This window comes from Phymastichus coffea, unplaced genomic scaffold, assembly GCF_024137745.1.
Source record: "Phymastichus coffea isolate CEN01 unplaced genomic scaffold, Cenicafe_Pcof_1.1 PCOF00046, whole genome shotgun sequence".
Taxonomy (NCBI): Eukaryota; Metazoa; Arthropoda; class Insecta; order Hymenoptera; family Eulophidae; genus Phymastichus; species Phymastichus coffea.
Window position 1 is genome coordinate 261,673 of NW_026706857.1, and position 16,322 is coordinate 277,994.

The following is a 16,322-nucleotide window of genomic DNA, read 5'->3' on the forward strand; positions in this document are numbered from 1 at the left end:
TTTTGTATCTTAATGCATTTGATTAATAATTAACAAATTAATAAACAAAGGCCTTGATGGATTAACAAAACGTTGTCAATTGAAAACTGAAATTCCCATTTGCGTTTTCAATTGGCAACGGATTCATCGTACATTTTCATTTGTTCGGTTAAATAAACGACGCGGATAAAGTTTCGCGAGCGATGAATTGCACTCCTGTATTTTATTTATTAAACTTGCATTGCATTCACGACCAAAAAATATGCTTACATCGCAAAATCAATATTAATTTGTATGAAATTTCAACTCACGAGTACGTTTGTATGTTGTTTATTGGCTTCGCTTTCGTTTGCTCACCTGAAACATAAAATTACTTGCATTAATAAAATATTCAGTAGCATTGGATATTATATATCAAAGTTGATACTGGTGACTGTTGGAAAAATTGAATTACGAAATAAAAAGCTGCTATATTCCAGTCATGTGACGCCGGTGTATAATGTCACGCTTTAGTTAGACTATAAGAAATCCGCGACTTGCATATTAAACCGTCTGTATAATAAGTTTTACGATAATCACGTGTTCTTTCGCCATTTCAATGGTAATATGTCGACCAAAATTTTGAGGTAGCTTGGGAAAGCCCCAATTGACTATCTCTCTCTCTCTCTCTCTCTCTCTCTTTCTCTATGTCGCTCTCTCACGCTGCGTCAATTGACTTTCCACTATAATTTGACGCTCTATTGTACAACCCAGTGAAGCTTTAGAGCTCAAGAGAGTATGTATGTACAAGAGCGAAAATGACTCGTACGCTCTGACAAAGATGTCGTCGCACAAGGATGAGCGTACACGCGGTAGCAGAGAGAGGGTTCCTCGTTTCATTACACACATAAGTTATTCTGAACGGGCTCCCGAAAATTAAGCGTTCGTTGGCCAGCAATATGCTTATCTACATTGTAATGAAGATGTTAAGTTTGTGACGGCCAGCTCCCAACGTTTCCTCTCTACTTTTTTCCTTTTTCTTCTACAAAATAGCTGATATGAAATAATCTATATCTGATAGAAAATGATCGACTCTTTTTAGCAGTTGATATTTTTAAGCTTTCTAAGGGTTACAATAATGGAATTGTAAATCAAGATGGGTAACAAAAGAATGTGAAAACATGTAGCCTGACTCTGAATGAAAAAGCTTCTGATCAATAATGTGCTGGTTTGACATTTTGTGTACCCTTCAAATAATAGCCACAACGCATTGTTTGTGTGCTGCATTAATGTTTCTATAAGGTTTAGAAACGTGGCAAGATAACTTTCGAAAATGTTGCTTAAAACAATACTTGATAATTTAAATTGAAAAAAATCACATTATTCATTATTTTACGAATTCAAAGTAATCTAAATGAAAAGGAATCCGCGTGACGTTCAAATAGAATGAAAAAATGTTTTCGACCGGTTGGTAACTTGTTTACTGGGGCCGCTCTCTCGTTAATTAGAACCAAGAAGTTTGAAAGTTTCGATTATCTCAATAATTTAAAATGGCAGACGAGCGCGACGAAGTTACACTGGACAGCTAGAGCTGCCAATTAAGTTGCTAATGGATCCTAGAGAAAATCGGCTTTGCGTGCAAGGGGATAGGTGATTACATTATGCATCGGCTAATCTGCGCTGCGACGGTGGCCGGACGACTTAGTTAGACTCTCTTCTTATGCTGGCCAAAACTTTGCCTCACTGCACACCGTGAAGCTATGATTTGTAACGCGCGCGCTTTCCCCCCAAGCGAGTCGTTACTTTATACGACACTTGGATTGTTCTTAATTCGTTTAATTTCGAATTATTCCGTCATTCGCGGCTAGCCGTTTGTTTTTTTGACGACACGATCATCGTCATATTTTTTTCCTAATTTTTCGTTGTGCGAGCTTTTTTAGCGGCTCGCGCAAATGTAACGTCGTATTAATCGACATCAAACAGCGGTCGGATCGCTTTTAATTATAGTGATATCGCGAGATTGAGCGTCGGTGTTCGCGTGCCAATGAAAGCCGACATTAAATTGCGTCTCTCGAACAATCGCACAATGGGCTGAATGAAAATCAAATAAACAAAAGAGTGTCGATCGAATTTCAATTTCCTTTCTGATCTCGAACCGAAATTTCCTTTTACCGCGCGTACGTATATATATATATATATATATATATATATATATATATATATATATATATATATAAGTACCAAATTCTCCTACGCGCAGTGAAACACGAGGCGTTCGTATTTATTGTGTTGAAAAAAGAAAAGCATTTCAAAAAATAACGAAGGAAATGCCGCTGCGATCTAGTTTTACCTGACAAAGGCCCGTTATTTTCAACAAAAAAAAATAAAGAAATGTTTGCTTTCAATAATACCGATGAAACTGTACTTTTTCGACTTCTTTTTCACATTGTAGAATTTCCAATTGAACAGGCCAATACAGAAAACATTTTTTATACATCGAAGGCAAGATCAAAACTTGTTGATAGGCGGTTGAAATGTAATAAAATCGAAATATCACACTATATCCACTCAAATAAAAACAAAATAAATATTCCTATAGCTAGTAATTAATTTTACGGTTCTACCAACAATAAAAGGGAATCAGATTCCTCTTGAAGCCACAAATCAGATCATGATCTCCTGAGAATTACCTGTTAATAAAACGTCCCACACTTTAGCTATGTCCAGCCAAAATGAAGATCGAGCGAGAGTCCAGTGTACGTTAAAGAGAGGGGGAGGCGAAACACATAGGCAGGGGCACACTACGAGGCTAATGGGATTTCTCGTTGGGTGTTCGAGAATGCAAACGTCGTTGCCGACGCGCGCAGCCTCGTAATTATCCGGATGAACAAGAAAAGCGGGGAATCGCGTGCACTGTCGCAATCGTGTCGAGATTGAATTCCCACTGCCTGCCTGTCGCTTACGTTCTACGTCTCGGCGGATCGACGCATTAGCCACCAAAGGCTTAGTTGTTGGCGAAACTACTGCTTTACATCGCTTGTAATTGGCCTGGAGACAAAGTGGATTGTTGACGACGATTCTTTTTAGTAGGCTTTAAATGTTCAGCAAAATACTTGTTTTGCGCTCGAACGAACGATTTTTCTACGATATGTTTTTTAAATGCAACTCATATTTTGTCCAACTGATGAATCGAGAATACGAGACACGCGAGTTAAAAAAAAACCATTTTCGGTGAATGTTGTCAAATGCATCACAATGGACTCGCGCAGCGAGACGAAAGGAAGGAAGAAAGTGTAACAGAGAAAAATTGGCATAGTGTGTATGCTGTGCAAGAGAATGAGGGCGCACGAAAAAGAGATGGAAATGAAATGCTGTCCGTGGAAAATCGTGCGAGTGCGACAAGCTATACCGGCTAACTCGAATAGAGTCGAGTAGATGGGTGGAGAGGCGGTCGGGGGCAGAGAAATCGAGCTCATTTGTCTTTTTCCTCGCGCTGGAGTACATTACGAGACAATGATGGCCGAGCTGGTGATGAATACCTGCATATTTTATGACTTTACGCCGCACGATACAGAAACAGCTATTTCGCCGACAAGATGCAGTGGCATTGATTTATCATTCTCAATTTAATAATAATTTTTTTCTAAAAGTGATTTATTTTATATGTTTTTTGATGAAAATGGCTTTATCTTGTAATCTGATTATAAACGTCTATTCTGGTTTATAGTCAGTCGTAGCTGTACGATATTCACTGTAAAGGCGATCCAATAACCTCATTGTATAAGTATATCTCTTTCACCAGGAAGATGAGGGGTTGGTTTGATGGATTATAGTCATTTACTATGGACATAAATTCACTATAATTTACCATTTGCATAACTATAATTTATCAACTTAATTAGGTGAGCGGACGAACAGTTGGAAATACACTTAACTGTCGTATATATTTAATGCATACTTGAACGAGTGACAGAACCAAATACATTCGTGTACAAACATTTACAAGCTATATTTATTATTGGTAATGAAAACATACTCAAGTTGCCAAGCAACTATTTAATGATGTAATCAACGGGCACTATTATGTTCAAGCGACATACGCGCGTATGTCGATGTCAAATATCCAAGTAGATTTTCGCTATAGAATCATTTGACGAACGTCCACTTGATGCTTTTATGTGAAATATACCAATAAATGCGTGCTTGTTAGAATAATTTGCGCTCGAATCAAGTAATCGTTAAATCATTACATCCACATCATTAAATCAGTAGCACGCGTGAATTTTGCTCTATTATCGAGAGAGAGAGAGAGAGAGAGAGAGAGAGAGACAGTGAGAGAGGGAGAGAGGGAGAGAGAGAGAGAGAACTCTGATTATGAATTTTGTTCGCGTTATAATTGACGACAAATTATTTGAACAAACGCGTTGCAACTTGAAATTATTCATCATCAGTAGAGAAAACGAGGCTATCCATTTCGCTTGAAAGCGAGAGATTCGTACATTGAATATGACGTAGCAACACATAACGAAATAAAAAAGAAGCGTGTAATTTGGTAAATGTCAAGGAGCATGTAAGCCGACCCTCGTAACTCACATACATGTACACAGTAGAAAGAGAAAGAAAGAAAGAGAGATAGATAGAGAAAGAGCGAAAGAGGTAGAGAGAGACGGACCGAAAATGAGTTAATGGCTTTAGGTGAGTTAAGTTTTGCAAAAGGGGTATAATGGCGTCGATAATACACTGGACAACAGCATCTCAATACATGCACGTATCCGTATAAGTGTTACGGATGTAATTTGAAATATGCTCTCACAGAATTTTTGGACAAAAACATTGCGCTTGGATCATTTCATTGCGCCGCGGACTGTTTGCTAATCGATGCGCGCGTGCGATGTCGAACTCGAAAACAAGATCGAGTGACCATGCGTAACGGCATCGACACTCTCATTTTTAAAAAGAATCTCTAATCTGCCGACATTTGTCGGTTGGTTCCTTTGTTGTTAAGTTCAGTTACGGCCTCTTCGAAACGCGAAACTTAAGCAACACTACGAATATTGTTTAATTTAAGATAAGCGTGTGAGAGAAGCGTGCGCCGCATCAAGCTGAGTTACGATTTAGAATCAAATTTTGACTATTTACCATTGCTACGATCACTGCCTCCAAACTCGCAAAAATGCATACATCGCTAAAAAAGATGGCAAATGCATTGTGGCAATCAGACTGGTTGAAAGGTTACCTTTCAAAGCTGATTGTCGACGACGGACATTGAGCGTCCGTCACCCCGTTGTTTGAGCCGAAAGCCGGCGATATCAAACAACGCAACACGAGCCACCAAAACACGGCACAATCTTTAGCGCACGGTCGGAATCATCACAGACTTCGACTCGAGCCAATCAAACAGAGAAAGGAGCAGTTGACACATGAATAAGGAAACCTCATTGGCAGGAGGTCAAGAAGTTCACGCCTTCGACCTTCGTGCGAGGAAAGGGAATTGAGATAAGAAAATTTTTTGATCGGACTCAGCTGGCGCGGCGACGCGTCTCAATCATTCTAGATCCGGTACTTGAACAAGCAGTTCGCCTATCTTTAAGCACGCGTGCGTCAACTATATTTCATTAATTGTACTTCCGTTAATTATACCTTTATACTCTTTAGAATTACGATTCTCGTGTCGACACAAATTTAATCCTTTTTTATTTTAACTAGTTTAGCCGGCGAACCTTTATAAATGTAATTTGTATCGTTAGTTGTTAGTTTGATTGTAAGCTTACTTTGATTACGAGCGTTCCGGTTTATTTATTATTTTAAGTAGTGTTATTGTGAATTAAATAAATCCGGTGTTCTTTATATTAAATATTTTAAAACCTCCACTCTCAGTCCTTCTCACCCTAACAATAAGTATGTAAAACATGTGTACCCATGATAGCATCGTACGTATAGATGTTGACTCTTTCGACCTTCCCATATATTACCTTTACACTCTCTTTCTCTCTCTCTTTTGCTTTTGGTCAATTACTCGATAAGTTTGACGGTTAGTAGATAAACAAGACTAGGTACGGGATCACTATGAAAGCTGTAGCGAGCTCTGAACTGGTTGTGTGGTGCGTTTGTTGACCTGGTATCTGCGGTCTACCTGAGGTTGACACTTCCTATTTTCAGATCACTAAAGACGAAAATGTTTTTAGCATCTTCGAGCGCAGCTTCAATGATTTTATGCTCAAAATACTGGAGATTATCCAACTTCGAATCCAATCCGTGATAGTAGAGCTCCAAACAGCTATACTTATATTATGACGCTTATCAATCGACGCCCAGAAAAGGGTAGTTTGAACAATCGTACGATCGGTTCATCGATGAGATTAAGTGAAAATATTGACAGATTTTTTGTGACGTAAGTTTTACCGAGCAACGTGAAAACCTGCATATCTACCACGTGGTCCATCTTAATGATTACAGTGCTGCCTAGCAGAATAAGATAGCTGTTTTATAGACCGATGCCTACCCCTGTCTGTTTATAGATGACTTTTTTCACATACCCACTTATTAGCAATTATTGAACGGTGTAATAATGTGGATAAGGCAGTGTACGGTGGTTCTTTCAAAAATGTTTTCTCTTGTTTCAAAAGCTAAGCACACAAAAATTATTTCCCGTCTTACTAGTCGCTTTCAAGACTACAACAATGTATGTCTTATCAGACTGACCACTGCGGGCACGAGATCAACGAGCGCACCGTGTACCAAACTCAGATCTCGCTCCATCGTTCATGGTGAACCCGCACCCGTCTGATCTTGTATCAGTCTTGAAAGCGAGTTAACTAACTACGTTTTTCTGCGCTCGGTATAGGACTTACTAAACGTTTTATCGATGCGCTATACAGATTGATTTGATTAACCGATATATAGATATATGAGTGTACACGTTTGTTTCTCTCATCGCGGTTGAATTTTCATTTATTAGTCAATAATTATGACAAAATTGTTGGCGGCTACGATAAACGGTATTTTTTAATTATTTTATTCAATTTTCAACGATAAAAGATATTTTTACCGACAAATTAAAAAACCTATTATATTGTTATATTCGGGCCATCATCACTAATCGAATGCGAAAAACCGAAAACAGAATTGTTACCATGAATATTGCTTATCCAGTCATTGTTATTTAGTTCGTCGTCTTTTAGCTTTCAAACGTGGTGATTAGGGTTATATTCAATAAAGTCAAGTCTTCTACTATAGTATTATATTTATTTCACTTATGGGATCTGGGAGTTTGATACGATATATATTTCGAAAGTGATTTTTTTTATATTCAGCACAACGATGATAATTTATAGAATGATGTAAACGTATTCTTTTTGCGAAAACAATGCATAAGTTTTGATAACAATACCTATGGAACTGGGGACTCGCATTGAACCGCAGACTATAGTGAAATAATTTTTAGGGACCCTGGGAGAGATTTTTCGATCGGAAATCTTTTTTAGAAGTAAAACTAAACTTCTATGTTATTAAATGCACACTTGGTATAAACAATATTAATGTTAGAATTAAAAAGGTTTGTCTTGTGGTAGGATAGTATTAAGTGTTTTCCAACGAGAAAAAATGTCTTCTATTAAAAAGTTACGATTAACTTACGTACTTCTTTTTGAATTTAAACTATGCGGAACTTTCGTATTACAAACTTGTAATTTTATGACTTTTTCATCTGCTACTTGCATAGCGCGACGTTTAATTCTGTTTTCATAAAACTTATTAATTGCTACAATTATTTATTGGTTAATAAAAAATAGTTTGATTATTGTATTTTAATCGTACATCACGAGAAGTGAAGGGTTTAGAGCAAAAATACATAGACATTAGATTCGGCGTAGATTCCGTAACACAAAAGCATGCAAGTCGTTGGATAAAAACAGAGGGCAAGCACGGCAGGAGGGCGCGCGCGGATAGTGGGGAACGAATTTTATCCAGAATGAAGCAGGCGCCCGTAATGTATTTACGGCTTTCCATTGTCAGCATCGCCTCACATATATAGAGAAGGTAGAGCAATGCTGCGGTATCGTAAAAAGAGGAATATAAGCGACGAGAAAACCGTACTTGAACTTTGCTGGTTGGCGCGGCGTGCTTCCTTTCTTTACAAAAAGCCACGAAAGGAAGGCGCACTCGCTCTTGAAATTGAGTTACTGGCCGAGGATAAAAGGTAAAAAGCTCAGAGTGAGAGACACAGAGAGAAAGATAGAAAATTTCTCGGTGCCTCTTATCGATTAAAAGTCACGGCTGTGTATAATTGCGCGCGCAAGCTCTTGCGAGAAGAATAAAGCTGATATTTCGGGAGTTTAACAGAACTCAAACAGATGTTTTCATGTCGAACCGAAGGAAGTTGAATCGCATCACGTCAAATAAGTGATCGTTTTAATCCTTTATACGTTTGTACTGCTTTCTTCTATGTACTCCATTTGACAAAGCTCCCTTTTCATTTTTTTATTGTGTCTTTTATAGCTTTACTCTCTTTCAAAGGAATGATTACCATCAATTTATTTTATATAATGGTAGTATTAATGGCTGTAAATGATAACGATTCTTTTGAATTATTCAGGGTCAGTTGAATGATAGAGACAAAATAAATTTAGAGTCACAGTCGATCTCTGTGACTTCGTGGCATTACTATTGAGATAATTGCATATTAAGATTCATTAAATATTCAAATTGATCATATAATCAGGTCAGCGGGTGATTATATCCAGTTTCAGCGTTCGTTATTGATTTTTCCAATTTACGGTCTTCGAACGAAATTCTGTTGAACCTCTTGCCAAAAACAAATACTTAACACGTAAAAAAAGATATAGTCTTGAAATAACTCAGGATTATTAGAAAGTATTTTGATATTTCATTGAAGCGAGTCCAGTTTTAAAGAGAAATACATAAAGTCGAAGTCGTGAAAGTAACGTTAAGAGCTAATGCGTCAAGCGAGTGAAGTCACCGTCTGTTTGTTACATTGCTTTTTTACAGCTCTTTCATAACCTCCACGCTCGAGACATAAAAAGTTTCATATTTTTGAATAAAATTCCGCGATTTACTTATACCCACAAGTTGACTTGAATTTAGTTCGTTCGACTTTCAAAAATATTTGATAATTTCATATGCAATTGAAAAAGCACCTAGTAATAATTTCATAAAATTAATATAGCGCAACTGAACGAGATAAAATTTCCAGCGTAATTCATTAAAACCACACATCAGTCAAAGCCAGCTTACGCGGTAAATCCATAGAACTGCCCAACTAGTTACACGCCCAGAGGCGAAGCCGCAGCTCTCGAAAGAAACAAATGAAAATTGGAGTTCCAATTAGTCGGAGAAATCGCGCTGGGGTACCATCCTAATATTTCCTCAAGCGGACCCACTAGCACACCCCGCTTGCAGCTTTGCAAATTACTGGCTTTTATTAGAACCCGCGATGTACATCGTCGACACGTGCAACGTTATTTCATTGCGCTCTCGGCGACACTGCGACACCAGTCTCGTCGGCAAAAGCAGGATAATTATTGCGGACTCGGCCTATTATTCACGCAAAGCGATATTTTTTTCAGGCTACACGCTTTCGACCTCTTTTTATCAGCGCAGATACGCTGGAAGACTCTGTGTGGCACAGCAAGGCTATGTAAAAGTAATTTCTCATTCAAATTACTCGACAAGTAAAATAGGTTCTGTACGCCGAGGATATGGTGCATGTGGCAACGCGCAAACTCTCCAAGAACATGTATCCAACCTTTTTGGAAATAGCTACACGAGTCAAACTGCTTTTCTTTTTAGATCTTGAAAAATTACTTTCATTTTAATAAAAAGAACAGTAATTTGCATACTTTTTGTGGTTTCAAGTTTTCGTGTTTGTCGGTGAGAGAAATTTGGTACGATATGGTAATGAGATAGATTAAAGTCTTTTATGCATGAACTTTGGTAGGTCACGTAGAATTTGTGAAATTGAAATCAGCGAATCTACCTCTTATAGGATAACGACAACGTGTTGTAACAATAAACCAAAAAAAAAAAATTAATCCCCATAAGAATAGATCGTCAAACAAAGTGCAAATATGCGGATCGCGTCCTCATTATCCGCGCAATAACCCAAATAGCGATGATGGCGGTAAAAAGAAAAATAAAATGAAAAGTCAGTAGAATGAACAGCGATGGCGCAGCGGATATATACAGACAGACACTTGGCATGAGCAGGCACTATAATCGCGGACCGCGCGTCGCGGATAAACGTAGCTGCTCTTTCTCTGCAGTCCATTCCACGGGAGTACAGTTGCAAGTTTATATATACATAATCTATATATCTATATACATCCGTAGTTCTGCACTTCTCGCGCGGCGAGCGGAAAATCCAATCATTTTTTAATCTAAGCATTTCATTTATTATTTTTTTGTTTAAGCAGCGAGCCGTTTATCGCAAAAGCTGGTTTTATATTTTAGAACGATGATTATTAAGAAAGTGCTCACGATACAAAAATGCTTATAGTTGTTGTTTATTTATTATTATTATTTTTATTTATGTTTTTTTTCAAGGATCGACATTGTAATGCTGGATTGGTTTGGAAATTCTACGAACGTTAAAATATCGGAGTCTGGTATGCGTACGTGAAAGTTTCGCTGGAGAGCTTTTGAATTATGTAATAGTCGTCATCGTTGTATTTCAATTTCAATGAAATATTTTTATTCTTCACTGCAGATCTCGTCGTATTTGCACGTAAACGCGATAAATAACATCGTGCAATCTCGATTGGTACTCACTCTCTCTCTCTCTTCCCAGCCTTGGAAACGCTGTGCACATGGCACTAGCGAACTCTCGAATAATACCCTGGAATTTGCACTGATTCCAAATCCAGATCTGAAACCAATCTAAATTCCAACTAAGTAAGTTTCGAAATTTGTCGGAATGAACATTAGAAAATAAAGCTTGCTATGAAAGAGCATTCTTGTAAAAGCCTCAAATGATTAAGAACCCACTTGATTATAGCCAAAGTAACTAGACACTTTAAGGGATTCCTCCTGCAGTGCTGTAACTGTGCCAAGGTTCACGGTGAAAACGGTGAAATTCGAGAGTGAGAAAATGGAAATGAATTCGCTGGGGCGACCGGCTAACTCTCTTTTCTCTTCCCTAAAAGTTTATAAAGTTGCAGCCAGAGAGAAGTAGATTGAACTACTTTCTCTTTGTTTGATTGGACCTTAGTTTCATCCCTCAGAATTTTTCCCTTTTCCCTTCCGCAAAGGATGGGATTCCGTAAAAAGTAATGACTCAACGAGCCAAAGGGATTTCCTGCAGATGAAAGCTACGGCGCACGGCTAAACTGTGGAAGTTTTCGAAATCGATCGTACTCAGTAACGCTTGCATTTTATTTTTCGATCTAGAGGATACAAGAGCTGCCTTCTTCTGCGTACGATTGTTTGCATTAGTAGAAATCAAGATGGAAACAGCAGTGCCGTGTTACAGCCATTTTAGATGTAACGGCAGTATTATCGATCAAGTTTTTCAAGCAACATGAGCTTTTTCTAATGGATTCTTTCGTCGTTCAATATAACGAAGAGTGAAACTCAACTCAACTGAGTTGAAAGTAACAACAATTTATTAGTTTATTTGTATTTCTATTGAAGATAAACATCTATTTTTTGTTGGTACAGGTCACTTGGATTGATTTATTTTAATTTAAGAAAAGAACTCTATAGAATTCGACGTGTAACTCGAACAATACACAACATTTTTTTTCCATTTATTCGAAGAACAACAATATTCTTCTCAAATTGTTCATTAGCGCGAAGAATTGCTAAAATTTTACGTAGAAAGGAATTGAAAAAACCGAGCTGTGCACACATTCCCTGTAACATAGAGGCATTGAAAACTATTTTCGTATATACTTCCTATTTTGTAGGAAACACAATTCACAAACAGGTATTTGGAAGAGAAAAAAAAAACGCGACATTCCAATACCCGACGGGATGTATGTGTGCGCAACGTAGCGACAAAAAACATAATGAAAAAAACTCACGCAGCGAGTACTCGAGAGCCAATCATCGCCCAATACTGCACCAGCTCATCGAGCGTGGAGCCCATATCACTTGTGTGCATCGCTTGGGGAGAGAAAGAACGAGAGGAAAGCTTCGCGAGAGCTTTATATTCTCTCTCACTCACTTGAATCGCATATGTGGGGTCAAACGTCAGCTACGCTCTGCTTAATACTCGCCGGCATATATCGAGAATCGATTTCGAGAGAGCGAGAGAGAGAAAGAGTCGCTCTACAAAATGACAAAAAACGAAAGAAACAAGGCGAGTTTCGCGCCAGTGACAAGCTGGAGTGCGACATACACACACTCTCACGCGAAAAAAGGGAGCAAAGTTAAAATACTGGTGACTGCACACATGCGCGAATGATGTATACGAATCCCCGCGGAACGATATTGAGAAAAAGTAACGGGATGGAATTTAGCTGACGCACCTGTGCTAGTGCACTAAATACATCTGCAGGCATATTTTTTTACTCTTTCGAACAGATCTTGGCTTCGAATTCTTTTGTGTTACATTTTTTGTTACGGTCGAATATAGAAATGAACGACTCTTGGCAACGAGCCGTGGAACTTTTTGGCTACGAACGAGAAAAGTGCGCATCGAGGAAACGTTACTACTTTGCGGCGGATGATTTTCACGCTTGGATGACTGTGTTATACGTATATGGAATGACAGGGCCTGAATTGGATACGTGATCGTATACGATATGCGGATGAAAAAGTTCCCGTTAATAAAAAAAGATCCCGAAGTTATAGCTTTATCGTATTTATGAAAAGATTGTAGATTGGCCTCTCTCTCTCTCTCTCTCTCTCTCTCTCTCTAAAAAATGATTTTTCCATTTAAATAAGAGCTTCCTCCTATAATTTATATTATTTGATTGTTAAATTAAATTATTTACCGTGTCAGCGTGCCAAAAAAATATCGGAAATGGAAATATTATATAAGTATTTTTCTTATAAGGGGTAGAGAAATTGGTCAATGAATATTTTATAAATTACCACGAAAACCTATAGTAGGATTAAATTTAACTACTAAATAATTTAGACTGTATAGGGTATATTCTATACTGGTGATATAAATTTTGAAATAATATTTAACAACTCTTCAAACATCATAAATCAGACTGTAAGAGTACAAAATGTTTACCCTGGAGGATTATACAATTTTTATAGCCCTCACTCTGAGCATACAATCAATATATTTCGCTGGAAGAGTATTTTTCGATAAGAAAAATAACAACTTAACCAACTTTATAATGTTTTTTCCATAAGTTATGCTGCACAGTAGTGATATATATATGTGCGTACGTGTGTGTATGGTGTATATGTATACACACACATATATACATACACACACGTGGTTATACAAATTTACATGTCGTAAAAAAATGCGTCGCTAGGATAACACCTCTTGATTTACAGCTATAGCATGTGACCCTCGCTAAATCCAACACACACAAAAACACCATTCAATATAAATTAAAGTCTTTTCTACTCTGCATGCAAACTTGCGCACAAAAACGCGAGGGAAAAAAGGAAAAGTCAGCGCAGAGAAACAAGCGACCGTCGAATAAACTATTGGAGTATAAGGGAAAAAAGAGAGAAAAGAGAGACAAAGTCGCGTCGGATGCTTGCCATCCAAATCATTCATTTTCATACCTCGTCTACCGGGAAAGAAATTAGGTCAGTCGGATAGAGAAAAGAGAAAAAAGTTACAACTCAAGACTAGAACATATTATGAGAATGATTGTAAAAAACGTCGAGGAAGGCATTGAAAGTCAAAGAATGGACGAAATGGGTCGCGTGAGACGAGACATGCGCGATCATGAGAAGTGTGAATCATAGTCACCGCACACACTGCTCGACTTCGAACCTTCGGCCGAAATCCGCGCAATAAAAATTAACTGCTGTTCTCGCGTCTGGGCATTATCACGCGGGGTGACAAGTATGAAAATGAATCCACGGGTGAGTTATTGATAGTTACCTTAATTATGATAATTAGTTTAGCTTGCGGTTAGAGGATAAGTTTGTAACGAACTTAGAATCGAGCGGCTTACGACAACCTATTGTAAGCGTTTGCTAGAGGGAGTGGACGTACGAGTGCGATCGTCGATGTGGAGTGTGAAAGGATAAACGAGATCGAATGTTGCGAGGATGTACACCCGGGCGGCTTGTTGCGAACCCGCGATTGAGCCAGCGGTACTGCTCTCAGAGTTCAAACTCGAACCATGGATGTGCACGAGCGCGGGATGAGTTACGTGGTCGTGAAGCGAGAATTTTCAGATTCGTGGAGCTTGCTCCCCGAAGGCTGCAGACCCCGTGTGGAGTTTTACTCTTGGTTGTGTGGGTCACCTCATCTTACTTGATGAGTTTCCGGATAGGGCAATGTTGAGATTGCTCCTAGGACCGGCAGGCTGGCGAGTGAGAGCGAGCGAGAGAGTCGGAGGGCGAGAGAGCGGGAACGCGATAAGCGTGCCAGCGTGCCAGCGCGCCTGCAAGACCCAAAAGTAAACATGTGCACGTAGCGGTGCAGCGTTGGCGGCGAGGCTGGCGAGAAAATTCGGCAACATGCGACGTCAAACTGAGATGTGAGTCTCTTTACGTCCAGATTCTAACGAGGCGAGTTGTGCCTCTCTTTGGACTAGTGCGCGTTAACTCGATCCTAGTCGAGATCTTTAATTTGTGAAATAGCGGCTTTTTCCTCACACGGTGAGGTTTTCTATGCCGACTATTTGGTCCTAACTCGGTTGTAATTGATTTATTAAAAGAAAAATATAATAAACTCAGTGTCCTTTTATTTAATCTCTCCCGCACAATTGCTCACCCCTAGCAATGATCCTTGAAAATGGTAATATCAACGATTTTCTTAACTATCTTTGACGCGCGACGCCGATATATCCACAAAGTGATGTGTTTGAATAAATACATTCCTTTGACAAAACGCTGACCTATAAACTCTTTTTTTCTTTTTATTTCGTTTTGCCGTGTTTCGGTTCTCTTCCGATTCTCGTTGTTTCGGCTTGTGCACTTTTCTTTTACCCGATAACCCACCCCTTTGTTGATATTTGGATTGCGCTCGGCAATATTTCCTTTTAAATAATTACACTTTCAACCACGTGAATACTATTCGTATTTATTCAAATATGCAAGAATTATGTTTATGTCCTTGTTTGGGTTGTCAACTGATGTTTATTTTGAGAAAAATATCAAATTTTGTTGGAAACCGTGAACTTAAGTTACATGGTTATTTTACGATAAAAATAATGTTTTATTTCATCTAATAACCTTTGGACTTTTTATGCATTAATAAATATTACTGATTCTTGGGAACAATTATCACATTATAATTAATGAATTACGCTCTGCCACTACCTGATATCCGTATGAAATACAGATTTAATATTAATCAATTATTCATCGAGGAATGAGAACGTTATTACCAAAATAATAAAATTTGATTTAATATTTCCATACGTAATATCTATTTTTTCTTAATAAAATGAGTTATTTTTAGTTTCTAAAATATTTAAATTTTAGTTTTCTAATATAACGCAACGATTAATTTAGCATTTGACAGATGAATCTATTTCTCGTATATTTTCAGGAATGCACTTATCCATACATGCTTTTTGAAAAAGAGACTATTATTAACTCGTGAAAAATCGGCAACGAAAGAAAAATATCGTATTTAAAAGAACATCAACGAGTTTTCTATGTGCTTTTAAATACTACTTTACGAGTGCTCGATAGCTTCGATCAGAAGTTCCGGGTATCAGTAATAGCAGACTGAGGTTACAATGAAAAAACAAAATGAAGATACATAACGGAATCCACAAAAAAGGTATAACGTTCAAAGTCACTTTGGAAGTAATACTCGGCAGTGGACTTATACACGGCATTTTGGATCCGTCATCACGGAAATCAATTTTGAAAAAAGCCTTATACTGTATGTGCACGTATCAGAATATAAAAACTCGAGAAAATACTCTTGAACTTAAGCCTTATGTGATTTTAATCGCTTACTTATTACTCTCTCTCTCTCTCTCTCTCTCGTTCTCTCTCTTACTCTCTCTCTCTCTCTCTTTCTTTCTCTTTCTAACTCAATGATACAACGCACAGTAGAAATGCTCAGGAATAGTCAGACTTACGCAATATGCGGCGCATGCGTGTAACTGTGCGCGCATGATATGAAAATTTCACAGAATATATATAAATAGAAAAATATTCAGAATCGATGTGAGAATGCCAAATTCTGTGCCGTATCATCAAATGACCTATTGAAACGCTTCTATTTTTGTTCGTTCCAGGGC